Source organism: Microcaecilia unicolor, chromosome 9, assembly GCF_901765095.1.
Source record: "Microcaecilia unicolor chromosome 9, aMicUni1.1, whole genome shotgun sequence".
NCBI classification, from domain to species: Eukaryota; Metazoa; Chordata; class Amphibia; order Gymnophiona; family Siphonopidae; genus Microcaecilia; species Microcaecilia unicolor.
In genome coordinates, this window is record NC_044039.1 from 119,388,074 (window position 1) to 119,404,999 (window position 16,926).

The following is a 16,926-nucleotide window of genomic DNA, read 5'->3' on the forward strand; positions in this document are numbered from 1 at the left end:
TGTCAGCGTACCTCAGGGTTCTGTTCTTGGTCCCCTCCTCTTTTCTATCTACACTTCTTCCCTTGGTTCATTAATCTCATCCCATGACTTTTCCTACCATCTCTATGCTGATGACTCCCAAATCTACCTTTCTACCCCTGATATCTCACCTTGCATCCAAACCAAAGTTTCAGCGTGCTTGTCTGACAATGCTGCCTGGATGTCTCAACGCCACCTGAAATTAAATATGACCAAAACCGAGCTTCTCATTTTCCCCCCCAAACCCACCTCCCTGCTCCCCCCGTTTTCTATTTCTGTTGATGGATCTCTCATTCTCCCTGTCTCCTCAGCTCGAAACCTTGGGGTCATCTTTGACTCTTCTCTCTCCTTCTCTGCTCATATCCAGCAGACCGCCAAGACCTGTCGTTTCTTTCTTTACAACATCCGTAAAATCCGCCCCTTTCTTTCCGAGCACTCTACCAAAACCCTCATCCACACCCTTGTCACCTCTCGTTTAGACTACTGCAATCTGCTTCTTGCTGGCCTCCCACTTAGTCACCTCTCCCCTCTCCAGTCGGTTCAAAACTCTGCTGCCCGTCTCATCTTCCGCCAGGGTCGCTTTACTCATACTACCCCTCTCCTCAAGACCCTTCACTGGATCCCTATCCGTTTTCGCATCCTGTTCAAACTTCTTCTACTAACCTATAAATTTATTCACTCTGCTGCTCCCCAGTATCTCTCCACACTCGTCCTTCCCTACACCCCTTCCCGTGCACTCCGCTCCATGGATAAATCCTTCTTATCTGTTCCCTTCTCCACTACTGCCAACTCCAGACTTCGCGCCTTCTGTCTCGCTGCACCCTACGCCTGGAATAAACTTCCTGAGCCCCTACGTCTTGCCCCATCCTTGGCCACCTTTAAATCTAGACTGAAAGCCCACCTCTTTAACATTGCTTTTGACTCGTAACCACTTGTAACCACTCGCCTCCACCTACCCTCCTCTCTTCCTTCCCGTTCACATTAATTGATTTGATTTGCTTACTTTATTTATTTTTTGTCTATTAGATTGTAAGCTCTTTGAGCAGGGACTGTCTTTCTTCTATGTTTGTGCAGCGCTGCTTATGCCTTGTAGCGCTATAGAAATGCTAAATAGTAGTAGTAGTAGTAGTACCCTGGATGAACTTATTGCACTTTGTATCCACATTGACGTTTGCCTCCAGGAACGAGCACAGGAACGTTGCTCAACTCAGTGGGTGCCCTGCCTGGTGCCTCGCTTTCAGCGACATCTAACACTCTCCAATCCGTCTTTTCCACCCAGTGGGAACTCCAAGGAGCCCATGATTATGGGTCGGAATCACCTTACTAAAGAAGAAAGGAGAAGAAGGTGGAACCATAACCTGCCTCTGTACTGTGAGGATGTGGGTCATTTAGTTACCTCTTGCCTTCAGAAGTCAGGAAATGAGTAGACCTGGGGTCTTCAGGGGAGATGACCCTACGCCTGCTTTCTTCCTCCCCAGCCGCCTTATGTGTGCTCCCTTTGTTTCTCCGATAAGGAGTCAGCCAGGTTGAGTTCCTGGCTCTTATAGACTCCGGGGCCACCAGGAACTTTACTGATGGTAACGTGGTACGGCAGTACCATATTCCAGTAATACATTTAACCTCTGCCTTGTGGATCCCATCAATCTATGTTGACCCTCTGCCGGGCCTTATATCCTCCACAAATGTTTCCCTGTCTCTGCGGACAAGTGCCCTCCATCATGAGTCCAATTCTATGTTTTTGGCCAAATCTATTCATCCATTAGTCCTGGAGCTCCCCTGGCTACAACATCATTCACCACAGATCAGTTGGGCAACTAACAATATTGTGTCATGGGGTCCATTGATCCCACATTCCATTCCTATCTTACTCTAGTCAAACCATTAGCAACCAGTGCTCCTCTACAGACGAACCCTCTTCCAGGACTCCCAAACATATACCAGGACTTTGCTGATGTTTTCAGCAAGAGAAATATGGAAACTTTGCCACCACATTCAACTGTGCCATTGATCTTCTCCCCAGGAAGATGCCCCTCAGGGTCGAGTATTCACCCTCTCCTGACCCAAGACCCAAACCATGACGACCTACATCCAAGAAAATCTCCAGAAGGGGTTCATTCGACTATCCACCTCCTCTGCAGGGGCTGGCTTCTTTTTCATCAGTAAGAAGGATGGCAAGCTCTAGTCCTGCATTGACTATCGGGGGTTAGATGTGATCACAGTGAAGAACCAGTACCTGTTACCTCATATTTTTGAACTCTTTGACTGTTTGCAAGGCGTCACCATCTTTACCAAGCTCGACTTGCAGGGGAAATACAATCTAGTCCGCATCAAAGGAGGAGATAAATGGAAGATGGCTTTCCATACCCGAGATGGGCATTATGAATGACTTGTAATGCCTTTCGGACTCTGCAATGTTCCGGCCATTTTCAACCATCATGTATTTAGATGACATTCTAATCTTCTTGGCTTCCTCTGCAGAACAACCTAAACATGTCTGGGAGGTCCTCCAACGCATCTGGGACAATTGCTTCTATATCAAACTGGAAAAATGCTCTTTTCATCAGAATACCATACCCTTTTTAGGATATTTAATATCTGTGTCCAGATTACAGATGGATCTGTGCAAAACCCAAGATATTCGAAATTGGCCGCAACCATCTGAATTCCGAGTGCTCTAGCGGTTTTTGGAGTTTGCTAATTATTATAGACAGTTCGACTAGTACTCGCCAGTCACAGCTCCCCTTACGGGCACCGACTAGAGAGCTATTCCAACCCTCTGGCCACCTCAGGCTTGTTGGTCCTTTCGGCAACTTAAAGAAGCCTTCCTTATGGTGCCTGTCCTGCAGCGCCCGGACCCTCCACGTTCATTTATTCTTCAGTTGAATGCTTCCTCTGTGGGAGCCAGAGCAGTTCTTTCCCAAGCTCTTTAAGGGGGTTGGCTTTGCCCTTGCTTCTTTTTTTCTCAGAAATTTACCCCACCAAGAGAAACTACACTATTGGAGACCAAGAACCTCTAGCCTTGAAGTTGGCACTAGAAGAATGGAGGCATTACATCAATGATCTCTAATGTTTCTCATACTTCACACCAGGGGCATTGCCAGACTTGACATTTTGGAGGGGACCCAGATTTAACATGGCATATAGGTGTGAGTATTCTTATTTAGTATACTCCTAAATAATGCCTTATCACCCTGTTGGCGAACCTATGACACGCATGTCAGCGCTGACACGCGTGCCATTTTCGCTGACACGTGGCAGATTTCAGCATTTCCTTGATTTGTCCAGGTTTCTCGACAAATCCGCCCTGCACTCCCCGACAGAATCCTCCGATGAGCACGCGACCACCTCACCTTCTTAACTCCTCTGCTCTGATGCACGCACGACAGCGACGCAGGCAGGCTAGAGGCAGCATCTGTGCTGTGCGCGTGCCAGCCAGCGCCTGCCTGCTCAGCATCAGCTGGTGATAATCCTGCACGCACTGCACGCTGCACGCTTCGCGCAGGCGCAGCGGCTTACTTCTACTGTCTGCAGCCTGCCGCCTTCTCTTCAGCCGCTGCCATAATAATCGTGAGTCGACGAGAGCACGAGGCTGCAGCGGGACGGTCTGGTCTTTGTCTTCTGACTCTTCTCTTGTTGTGCCCTGCCTGCCCCTTGCTTAGCCGCCGCCATAACAGTGAGGTAAGATTCTTAAGAATGGGCTCCCATGATAAATTGTTTGGGATAAATATAAGTAATATAACAGCAGGTTATGCCATGATATATATCGCGAAATTATGGTTTTTTTCTCGAAGTGACACACCGCCTAAGTTATGCTCGTTTTTTTGGCGAATTTTGACACACCAAGCTCAAAAGGTTGCCCATCACTGCCTTATCATGAACTTTATGATGGATTTCTAAGTAAACAGTCTGTTCTGCTTCAACACAAACAACATTCACACTTATGGAAACTTTGAAAACAAACATTTTTAAATATCTTACTTCAGCCACTCACAGAACACAGACAAACCCTCACTAATTACAGAACAAAGGACAAAAATTAGAAAAGGAAAGTACATAAGTAATGCCACACTGGGAAAAGACCAAGGGTCCATCGAGCCCAGAATCCTGTCCACAACAGCGGCCAATCCAGGCCAAGGGCACCTGGTGAGCTTCCCAAACGTACAAACATTCTATACATGTTATTCCTGGAATTGTGGATTTTTCCCAAGTCCATTTAGTAGCGGTTTATGGACTTGTTCTTTAGGAAATTGTCTAACCCTTTTTTAAACTCTGCCAAGCTAACCGCCTTCACCACATTCTCCGGCAACGAATTCCAGAGTTTAATTACGCGTTGGGTGAAGAAAAATTTTCTCCGATTCTTTATAAGCAGACAACATACTAGCATATACGTGTGAAAGTGGACACATCATCTATATGTTAATATTCCGAACATTTACACCTGTTACAAAAATAAAGCACCTCTTGCCCAACCATCAATCTGAGTGCAAGTAAATCAGGGGGAGGGGGAGGGAACATAACAGAACTGATCAACATTACCCCATACCCCTTAGCACTAATACCAGTAAAACACGCATATAGGTAAATAGATAAAATCCGAATACCACAGACCCAGTCTATATCACCTTAAATCAGGCTTCAATAAAGAATCAGGCTTTTAACCAGTCAGCCACATCCTCGGATCTCTATAGTAGTAATTAGTTCTAAATCTTAATCATTATGTTATTTGGAGGTGCTGGTTATAGGGATTCCCTGTATTCATGCAGAGATGTTTTCACCTAGTAAAGAGCCACCAAACCAGACATCACTACTACTACTACTACTTATCATTTAGAATCAGGTTCGCAATAATCAGATTTACTATTTATTTTAAAAACATTAATTAGGGTTGAAAGCTGGGAGCATTTCACATCTTTTTTTTCTGGGTGTGCATTCAAAGAAAAAGATGGTAATAGGAGCTTGCTCTTCAATTCTTGACAAGATGGACCCCATTCCTGAAGACTTTACCCCCAGCTGCACGAAACCAACTGTTGAATATGTAGCCAGATTTTTAGCTAAATAGTTAACCTTGTATGTAGAAGATAGTTTGGAATAAAGGGAGGGAATAGGGGGGAGGGGGAGGGTGGGGGGAGGAGAGGGTGGGAAGGGAATAATACTGGAACTGATGATGGAAGTCATTATAAGGAAACAGAAGTGTATATGCCCTGGTTGTCATCAATAAAAATGATTTAAGCATAGGAGCTAGCTCCTTTTGTTTTGTGGAGTGCAGTGGTATATTATAAAAATGCACTTTTTTATTACTATTATTTCACAGAGTGGTATTAAAAAATGAGGGAAGGGCTTCCTCCATGCAGAAGTGCTACCCAGAGGCAGTCTAAATGTGCCAACAATGCCCAGTTAGTTCAGCATACTACTAGCTGTCAAGTTCATACAAAGTTAATTATGTCCAGTGGAATATAAATCTGTTGGCTCGGGCTACTTGCTATGTGAATATTCCATCACTGTTTCATTATTTCTGCCAAGTATTACATATTAAGGGCATTTGCTTTAACCCATGATTTCTGGTCTAAAAGGTTGTACGGTGAATACTTAAGGTCCCAAGCTGAAAATGTAGACTGTGGTACTACAGCACAAAGCATCTGTAGCAGCATGGCTGGCGGACAGACTGGGAGCCCCTGACACAGTCAGGGTGCAGTGTAAATCAAAAGAAAACTTTATTGTTGCACAGGCAGACAAACTAGCAGTCTGGTTCTGTCACAGATTCAGGGCTTATCATGCCAACAATCACATTAACAATGACTTCTTTTCTCTTCAGCAGTCCTATCTGTCAGGCTTCTACAGCATAGTCACTCATGCATAAATCCAGGCCTTCTCTAGTGAGGATATTCACGACTGAGATTTCACAAATACAGAAATGTTCTGTTTACCTTTGCATCCTTCTCTTGTAAACCCTGGTGGTTATTCCTTAACCCCAGGTGTAAACCTTGGAAATAGGGCCACTCCTTGCTTCCCTGGGTCTTCCTCCACAGGTACTGCAGCCCAGCCAACACCTCAAGTGGATTCCTTCACTTCCGGTTCTCCTCAAGAAGACCTCTATACTCGGGATCTCATTCCTGGAGACTTCTTTCCTTGGAGCCTCCCTGATCCCCTCTGCTCTAGGGCATTTAACCACCTCCCAGCCTGAGCCCCACCCCCTGCCTCAGCTTCTGACATGACAGGTTAGTGCCACCTGCCACAAGATGGCTTAACTGCAACATCAGTGAGAAAGTGTTCTCAGGGACACCTGCCACTATAATACCCACTCTCTCACAGCATCATAGTGAGCACTGAGCCCTGAAATAAGGATTAGGAAATCCTAGGCCTGTGTCGTGGAGGGTTCTATAACTGCAGAGTAGAATAAATCTGAAGTGTGTTACTTGGATGCTGAAATTTTAAGAAAGTCAGTCAGTCAACTATGAAATGAGACATTCTCAACAATCTTCCCTATATAATAAAGTTAGGTTTGATATAATTAAAGAAAATGTAGTTAGAAAAAAGGAATGTGATCTTATTAATGTACTGTACAAAGCAATTCTTTGTATATTGGGCTGAATGCTAAATATTTGTATAAACTGCAGTTAATTCAAAATACGGCAGTACGTTTAATCTTTCGTTTGAAAACATTTGAGTGTCTTTATATTTTCAAAAGCTTCATAGGCTCCCTGTTAGGACAAACTTTGTTTTTAAATCTGTTTTTATAATGGTATTACTTCAGAATTGCGTATTCAAATGTTTCCCAATTTGTACTTTTCTTCATCTAGATTATATGATTATTTTTTATTGAAATCTCCGTTATTTAAGGGTATTTGATTTAAGTGCCATTTTGAGGCATTGTTCTCTTATCGGGCAAGTTCCATTTGAAACACTCTTCCTATGCAAATCAGTTCTGAGGTGAGCTATATGAATCTATATAAAAAAATAAAAACTTTCTTGTCTGGTACATTTTAATTGTACTTCAAGGTTGTATGTATTTTTGTAATTCCTAATTTTGTCTGTTATCTTTTTGTTAACCACCTTGAATCTCCTGTTGGGACTACTGTGGTCTATAAATTTCTGATTAGATTAGATTAGCAGAAAGTTTATGTCATAGGGTTTCCACAGCATGCTCTACTAAATAAAAAAAAAAATAATAATGTTTATGATCCTTGTTTGAGACAGTGCAGACTTTAGCTTATTTCACCAGCCTTTACTCCCTCTGCAAAATCATCTCAGAATAACTAAAAGTAAAACTGGAGAAAGCTTAAAAGTGTGATATGTGATCTTGCATAGGCAAGTCGGAAAAAACATTTTTAGAATGAGATGGAGAGCAGGTTTGGCTGCCAAGTACTTATCTATGAAACAGAAGAGCACTTTGGATGCAAATTTAACTGCACTCTTTCACTGATTTTGTATGACCTTGTGCCTCAGCTTGCTCAATTATAATTCAGTAATAGTAATAACATAATTGTTCTTCTCTCTTTATTCTTTAGCAATCATGCAGTCTGGTTGCTAGAAATGTGCAGCCAAGCTATCCACCAAAGGATGGCTGCATTCATGTTTCTAAAGTACTATATTACAAAGCACATGAGATGTGGTTTTCCCAAAAGATTCTACATAAACTCAAAATCATTTTACATTGCAAGTTATTGTTATAAAAGACTCCTAATTTGCTTCAGTTAATGCTTCATCACTAATATGATGATACATATAGACATTAACTGTTAGAATATATAGATCGACGCAGACCACGTGACCCTGAGGCAGATAACGAAACGCTGGCCACTGTTGGTCGTGGTCATAATTCAGCGTCTTGATTTGAGCTAAGTGTTTTGTAGAATGAAAATTTATAAGTAAAGGACTAGCAATAAGTAAAAGAAAAGAAAACTATTAAAGAAAAATGTATATAGGTGACTGCCTATGATGAAGCAGCCCAGCCCCTGTGAGCTTTCAAATTGTGTAGCCGGGGGCTTCGTGAGGCGTCACCTGTATCATCCATAAATCTAAATAAGGTCAGCTGAATCACCAGCAGACGTTTTGACTGTTCCTTTCCATAAATTTATATTGTTGTTGTTTAAATAGAAAAATTGGAGGGATTTACCTTCATTTTATTTATTAATTGTAGAATATATAGGGGCTCATTTTCAAAACAGAAAAATGTCCAAAAAATGGCACAAAGCAGCAGATGGACATTTTTCTTGCAAACATGTCCAAATCACTATATTCAAAAGTAGGTTTTTAGTAGGTTTTGGAGGCTTACACTTTCCACCACAAGTGTAACAGTTAGAGTGGTTATGAGCCTGGGTCCCCTTCACTGCATCACTAGGCTATTCCAGGGGCCTGCTTGCTGCTTTAATAGGACTGTCCATAACATCTGAAGCTGTTATAGAGCCTGGTATGTGCTGTTTCTTTTATATCTTTAGGGGGTAGGTGGGGGTCAGTGACCACTGGGGGAGTAAGGGGAGGGTCATGCCTTAATCCCACCAGTGGCCATTTGGAGCACAATTTTGTGACTTAGTCGTTATTAAAACACTAGTAAAAAAGGCCCGTTTCTGTTAGAAATGAAACGGGCGCTAGCAAGGTTTTCCTTGGAGTGTATGTTTCAGAAAGAGCGTGTGTGAGAGATGGAGCGTCTGTGTCAGAGAGAGAATATGAGAGAGAGAGAGACAGAGTGTATGTGTTTGTGCGAGAGAGTGTGTGAGAGACAGTGTTTGTGTTTCTGTGTGACACTGTGTGAGAGAGAGGGACAAAGACAGTGAGTGTGTGAGTGAGAGTGTATGTGGCAGACAGAGAATGAGTGACTGCGTGTGTGGTGTGAGGAACCCCCTCACCCCTCCCTCTCCCCTGCCCCCTTGCAGCCAGGCATGTGCAGCGACCCTCCTCTCCCCGTATTCCCCCTGCAACCACCCATGTGGTCTCAGGCCCCCCCCCCCCCCCAGCATCCCTCCTGTCCCCCTGCAGGCACGCATGTGCAGCGTCCCTCCTCTCTCCCCAGTCCCTCCTGCAGCCAGCCATGTCCAGCGACCCTTCTGTCCCCCTGCCCCCCCCTGCAGCTACCCATGTCCAGCGACCCTCCTCTCCTGTGCAGCCACCCATGTCTGAGGACACTCCTCTCCTTTTTCCCTGTTCTTCCCCTGTGGCCAGCCATGTCCATCGACCCACCTGTCCCCCCTGATGACCACCAACCCTTCTGTCCCCCTGCCCGCCCTGCAGTGTCCGTCCTGTATCTCCTGTCCCCCTTGCAGGCACCCATGTGGTGTGTGGAGCCCCATCCCTATCTCCCTGTTCCCTGCCCCACCCATGTGCAGCGACCCTCCCCTCCCCCTGCTTCCTTCCAGCCACCCATGTCCAGCGAGACCCCCCTTCCCCCCCCCAGCCGGCGCAGCACCCAAAGAAAGCCCCTTGTCCCCCCCCCTTCGCGCATCACTCGACCCCCCACCGTGGCACATCACCAAGCCCCTCCCCCCCCTCATCAACCCCCTCGCCACCCGCAACCGCTAATATAAACTGTGTCCGGCGGCTGCTGCTTCTGTTATTCAGCAGCAGCAGCAGCCCGTACATAAAGAAAAAAAAATCCTCCTAAAACGCACCTCTGTTGAGAAGCATCTCACATTGGCTGAAGTCTCAGCATGCGCTCCTCCTCTCCCCTCTGACGTCTCGGCATTTCTCCGGGGTCTTCCGGCAGGGGCACTGACGTTGAGGGGAGAGGAGGAGCGGCTGCAGAGACGTCAGCCAATGTGAGATGCTTCTCCACGGAGGTGCGTTTTAGGAGGTTGTTTTTTTGTTTGTTTGTTTTCTTTATGTACGGGCTGCTGCTGCTGAATAGAAGCAGCAGCAGCCGCCGGACACAGTTTGTATTAGCGGTCGCGGGTGGCGAGGCGGTCGATGTGGGGGGGAGGGGCTTGGTGAAGCGGCGGGGGAGGGGTTGGGTGATGCGGCGAGGAGGGAAGGGGGTAGGGGCTTTCTGATGCCCCGTTGCACGGGTTGTTGTGGCGATGCGGCAGGGGGGGCACTTAGAGGTGCACCGTCGAGTCTGTTTATGTGTGTGTGTTTGTGTGTGTGTGTGTTTGTTTGTGTGTGTGTTTGTTTGTTTGTGTGTTTGTTTGTGTGTGTTTGTATGTATGTGTGTTTGTTTGTTTGTGTGTTTGTTTGTGTGTTTGTGTTTCTGTGTGTGTGTGTGTTTGTTTGTGTTTGTGTATGTTTTTGTGTGTTTGTGTGTTTCTGTGTGTGTTTGTGTGTGTGCATTTGTGTGTGTGCGTTTGCATGTGTGTGTTTGTGTGTGTGTTTGCGTTTGTGTGTGCGTGTTTGTTTGTTTGTGTGTTTGTGTATGTGTTTGTATGTGTGTGTGTGTGTTTGTGTTCCTGTGTGTGTGTGTGTTTGTTTGTGTTTTGTGTGTGTGTGTTTGTGTGTGTGTGTGTGTTTTTGTGTATGTTTGTTTGTGTGTGTGTGTTTGTGTTTCTGTGTGTGTGTGTTTCTGTGTCTGTGTGTGTGTTTGCGTGTGTGTGTTTGTGTGTTTATGTGTTTGTGTGTGTGTTTATGTGTGTGTGTTTACGTGTGTGTGTTTGCGTTTGTGTTTCTGTGTGTGTTTCTGTGTGTGTGTGTTTATGTGTGTGTGTGTTTATGTGTGTGTGTGTGTTTGTGTTTGCGTGTGTGTTTGTGTGTGTGTGTGGGGGGGGGGGGGTTGCGGGTGGCTTTTGTGGTCGTGTGGTTAGGGAGTTTGCCAGCAGTCTGTAGCGATTCCTAGGCAGGGAGAGGAGTACGGAAACACTCCCCCTGCCTGGGTCGTTGTTTGTTGGAGGGGGTTGCCAGTTGGTAGGGGTGCCTTTATGGATCCCTTTACTCTCTGTGTTCCGCCCTCGAGGGCGGGGCAGAGAGACATGGTGAGTTGGATGGCTTCACCACCATGAACTTACGAACTGTTTAGGGATTTTGCAGATGGCTTCAGCAGGTTGTCTTCAGAATGTTGAGGTAGCGTTTTATGTACAGATGAGGCGTGGCTGAGGGCGGGTCTATGAGTGAGGGTGACTGGTCCTAGCCTATGAAGACTACAGGATTTTTGTGCTTCTCTGCCTTGGAGTGAGCTTCTCTGCCTTGGAGTGAGCTTCAGAACGTTCAAGGTGGGATTTATTAATATAGATCTAGGTTTTAGCCTTGGATGTTTTTGCTTTGTTTTGACAGAAAAACGTACAAGTGTTAGGAATCCCCAAATCCCACCCCCCAACAAACACTGCAGATGAACTGCATAGAAAAACATCTTCTAAATGTGTGCACTCAGAAATAGGTGATATTTACAGACATAAGGGCTATTGTAGTGGTGTACGGTTGGATACAGTCGGTTTTTGGTAGGCTCACCATGCAATATAAGGGGGTAATGGTGAGATGTATACCTGGGAACTTTTATGTGAAGTCCACTGCACTGCCCCCCTAAGGTACCCCACTGATCTGCTGGGATGTCTGTGTGGTCAGTCTACTAAGAATGTTGGCTCTTCCTACATCCCAATGGCTTGTTTTTTTTGCGTTTTTCACTTGGACTTTTGTTTTCTGAAAATGGTCCAAAAAGATAGACGCAATAGGCATAATAATGCCTAGCAAAATGGCTATGTTCACTACTGGATTTTGGAACGTTTTCTGCAAAACGTCCAAAGTCAGATTTAGATGTCATATTGAAAATGCCCTTCATAAGGACATACTGGTTGGTCCAAAGGTCAGTAGAGCCCAGCATTCTATCTTCAACAGTGGCCAAACCAGATCACATGTACTTGGAAGGACCTTAAAGAGTAAATGGAATCACCGATACTCACAACCAAGGACAGAGAGCAGGGGCGTAGCTACGGGTGGGCCTGGGTGGGCCCAGGCCCACCCATTCTTGGCTCAGACCCACCCAGTCCTAGTCTGCGAGCCAATCGCAGCTCTGCTGTTATTTTTTTCTTACCCGCAGCGGCGAACGGGCGGCCCTAAAAGCAGCAAGCAACCAGGCTCGTCGACTCCGTCCTTCCTTCGCTTCCTGCCCTCTCAGCGTCCCGCCCGCTCGAAAGGAAATGACATCAGAGGAAGGCAGGACGCACGCAGAGAGGGCAGGAAGCGAAGGAAGGACGCAGTCGACAAGCCTGGTTGCTTGCTGCTTTTAGGGCCGCCCGTTCGCCGCTGCGACTTGGGGAGTGGAGTGGAAGTGAGCCAGCAGCCTATCTATTCCACTCCCCCGTGCAGCCGTCGCCGTTCAGGCAAGTTAAAGCAGGCAAACCTGTGAGCTGCCTCCACCTGCATCCACGTTGTCGTTCTTTATTGAGACAGATGGGAATGCTGTGAAGGGGGAGAGAGGGGGAGGGAGATGCTGGATAGAATGGGGAAGGGGATGGATAGAAACAGGATGGGCAGGGGAGAGAGGAGAATTGCTGGACAACAGGGATTGCTAGAGGGGACAGGGGAGAGAGGAAATTTGCTGAAGATGGATGGAGGAGAAGGCAGGGGAATGGAGAGTTGCTGGACATGGAGTGGAGGGCAGGGGAAGGAGGAGAATTGCTGGGCATGCATGGATGGAAGGGAAAGGGGAGAGGAAATTTGCTGGAGATGGATGGAGGAGAAGGCAGGGGAATGGAGAGTTGCTGGACATGGCGGAGGGCAGGGGAAGGAGGAGAATTGCTGGGCATGGATGGAGGAGAAAGGGGAGAGAGGAAATTTGCTGGAGTTGGATGGAGGAGAATGCAGGGGAATGGAGAGTTGCTGGACATGGCGGAGGGCAGGGGAAGGAGGAGAATTGCTGGGCATGGATGGAGGGGAAAGGGGAGAGAGGAAATTTGCTGGAGTTGGATGGAGGAGAAGGCAGGGGAATGGAGAGTTGCTGGACATGGAGCAGAGGGCAGGGGAAGGAGGAGAATTGCTGGGCATGCATGGATGGAGGGGAAAGGGGAGAGAGGAAATTTGCTGGATATGGGTGGATGGAGGAGAGGGCAGGAGAGAGGAAATTTGCTGGATATGGATGGATGGAGGAGAGGGCAGGAGAGAATGGAGAGTTGCTGGACATGGATGGATGGAGGGGAGGGCAGGGGAAAGGAAAGGAGACTTGCTGAACATGGATAGATGAATGGAGGGGGCAGGGGACAGAGGACATTTGCTGGATATGGGTGGATGGAGGAGAGGGCAGGGGAGAATGGAGAGTTGCTGGATGGAGGGAGGGGAGAGAAGTCAGGGAGGAGATGCGCATGGATGGAGGGGAGGGAAGAGAGGAGAATTGCTGGACGTGGATGGAATGGAGGGCAGGGAAGAGAGGAAAAATGTTGGACAAGGATGGAGGGAAGGAAAGACAAAGGAAGGAGATGCTCATGGATGGAGGGGAGGGAAGACAGGAAGTAGATGCACATGGATGGAGGGAAGTGAGGAGAAATGCTGGACATGGATGGAGGGGAAACTGCTGAGTTGAGGAAGGATAGGGACAGGGCTACAGATGGTAGACAGGACACATAAGGACACAAGAGGATGGTGGACATGGTGAGAGAAAAAATATCAGATGGAAAGAAGACACTGCATGAAACAGAAGACACTGGGACCAAAGCGAATAGATCAGACTACAAAGGTAGAAAAAAGTATTTTATTCAGAATTTATTAATTGGAATATGTCAGCTTTTGGAAATGTACATCTGTGATATTTTGCATTTAAGTTTCAATTTTTCTGGTATTGCTGCATGCTGAGTCTGACTTCTTGAGTTAACTTTCCAGTTCAGTATTTTGCCTTCATATTTTTTGATTTCTAGTTCCTTGTGTCATGTCCGTTGTGTCATGTGTTGTTCATGTGTGATCAAGGTGCAGTATTCTGATAGCGTGTAGTATTTGCAGCCTTTTTTGTTTTGCTTTTTTTTTTCACGAGGTAGTGTATTGGTGTTTTAGAGCCTAGTGTAATTACAGTTCTGCCTTTTCAAGCATAAGGTTGTAGCTCGTCCTTTCCTTGGAATTAGTGCTGTTATGGTTTAGTAAGGATATGAGTGTGTTTTTGCACAAGTTTGTGTATAGCATTTTGCAGTGGAGTGATTGTGGGATAATGTAATTATATTTAAAAATATCAATTTTTCCATTAAGTATGTATGTGGTTATACTGATGCAGGGCAGCTTTTGGGCAGACTACTTAGAAATCCATCATCAAGTGAATTCTAAGGCATTATTTTGTAGGATCCCAAGAGACACTGCTCATACTTATATAGACAGTGCGTGCCCACCCATATTAGCTCTGGGCCCACCCAAAATCTCAGGTCTGGCTACGCCACTGACAGAGAGTATCTTTCCCAAGTCTACTTGGCTAATAATGGTTTATAGACCTTTCCTCCAGAAATATATTAGTAGTTCCTCAGCATAGTTAAGGGAAATAACCTTCTTTAAACTTTTAAATAATTTACTGCATTGCATTTTCCTAGTATTGTTATATAGGAATTCCTACAAAAGAGGCTCTATCAACCAGACTGACAAGAAATAACCATGTTTTCAATCTATTGATTTTACCTGGATAATGCAAAGTGAGGGAGTCTAAAGAATGCTCACCCTCTCTCCTAACAGCACTCCCTCACAGTGTCAGAGCTACCTTAAAAACCAACAAAGGGGGAAGTGACACAGGAGGGGTGGAGCCAGGAGGGCATAATCCAGGATGTATATAAGCTGAGGCCATAACTAGATTAAGGAATATCAAAGGGAAGCAGTGATGCCCCATGGCATGTGCCTCTACCACTTATATGCAGGGGCATAGCCAGACCTCGAGGTGGGAGGGGGCCAGAGCTCAAAGTGCGGTGCAACATTTTGGTCCACCTCCACGCTGCCCCCCTACTGCTGCCACTCCCCACCCACTGCTGCCACTGCACTTACCTTAGCTGGTGGGGGGTCCCCAAACCCCACCAGTTGAAGCACCACCAACGTCGCCACACATACCTTAGCTGGCAGGGATCCCCAATCCCCGCTAGCTGTTTGTCCAGCGCTGGCCTCCGCCGCATTGCCTGCCCTGCTCTCTCTCATGTCCCACATGCTCGTTTTAATGAAATCGAGCATGCACAAATTTACTTCAGCAGGTGGGAGTCTGCGGAGGAGGGAAGGCCCCAGAGCAGACCTATGGGAAATCTCCTTGCATTGCGACGGGGAGGAAGGAGGTAAGGGAGGAAGAACAAATGAAAGAGGGAGGGAGGAGACGCCGGACCCGGCCCGCAGCAATCGTGGTTTTTATTTTTAACTGCTGGAGCAAGGCTTTTTACCGCTTTTGCTCCCGCAGTAAACCTCAGTAAACCAAAACTTTTACCATAGTTTACTGTGCATTACCGTGGATCCCCATCCCCTTGTCATTTTCTAATGAAGACATTGTTACATTTACAGACTAGTTTTATGTTGCCTTTTTCCTCCTACCTGAGAATGGAACAGGACCCCTGACCTAACAGCTTTAATAAATGCTCTTTTCCTTTACCTGCAATTACTATGTGGCTCTGTCTTACCTGAGCAACAGACCCGCCCTCGTTCACATTACCACATGCCACTGAAAATCATATCTAACCACCTTGGTACTATCTGGGTAATGCTGGAGAAATCCAGGAGTGGAAGTAAAGCAGAGCCAGAGGTTATCTGGGTAAGTCTACCTAGCTAATAATAGCTGTCCTGACTTGTCAGAATCGTTATTTGGATTCCATCGCTGAGTATCAGCAGTACCCAGATAATTTCCAGCGGCTGCCAAGAACTGAATATTCAGCATCGGTATCCAGATACAGCCCAGAATTGAACATTCAGGTATCAATTTAAATGCCTTGGTCAGTGTTTGAAATCAGCACTGACTGCAGTATTTAAATGTTGTGGGGGTTAGATTTTAGAACATTTTTAAATGTATGACAGACATTTCAGTTCACTAGGAGCTATTTTTAACACCAAAAATACATCTTTATATTTATTTAAAAATGTATGTAGTGCTTATGCAACAATTACTAGAGGGCCCTTTTACTAAGCTGTGTTAGGCGCTAACAAACACCTAACGCAGCTTAAAATGGCATACCACATGACGTGCTCAGGTGTTCTGTGGTAACTGTCAAATTAGCTTGCTCTAATTCAGGCGCTAAAAAATGTGTATATTTTAGGGAAGGGGCATGTCAGGGGAGCACAGAATGGGCATTTCTGCGCTAAACAGCACATCCACATTAGTGCACACTCACTGGTTGGCTCAGGATTACTGCATGAGTCCTTACCTTCTACAAAATGGGTGGTGGTAAGTGCTCATTCAGTAATTTTTTTTAAATGGCCGTGCACTAATGGCAACATTAGTGCATGGCCATTAATACAAAGCAAATAGAAAATTGGCCATTTTACAGCTGTAGCAAAAATGGCCTTAGTGCACAGGAAAGACCCACGTAAGGGTGTGCTAGAACCAGATTTTGCCGCAGCTTAATAAAAAGACATCTATATTATTTGTTCATTTTTATTTTGATAGAAATAAAGTACAATTGAAATCAGCTAGACATATTAACCAATTTAGGTCTTTCCAGCACATGAAGATGGACTAGGGATACAATCAGTCCTCTTTTAAAAGGACACCTCCTCCTTTTGAGCTCTTTCATTTGTCTTCCATCTTTTATTTTTAGACAAATGTCTTCTTTTTTATAGGGTATTTTCAAATTTCCAATTTTTAATTAGTATTTGATCTCTCTCTCACTGGAAACCATTTAAGCAGCTTACAAAAACATATTAAAATACAATAATATAAAATTAAAGAAAATGACAAACACTCCTCAAGTTCAATATTGTTATTGAACAATTCAAATACATACTGTCCCCAACCCTCCTTGAAATACACTCCTGATAGGAAAGAGAAGGAAAACAATTGCTGTGTATGCAGATCCTTGGCCCACAGGTACACTCCCTGAAAAGCCAAACAGTAGAACTAAGCAG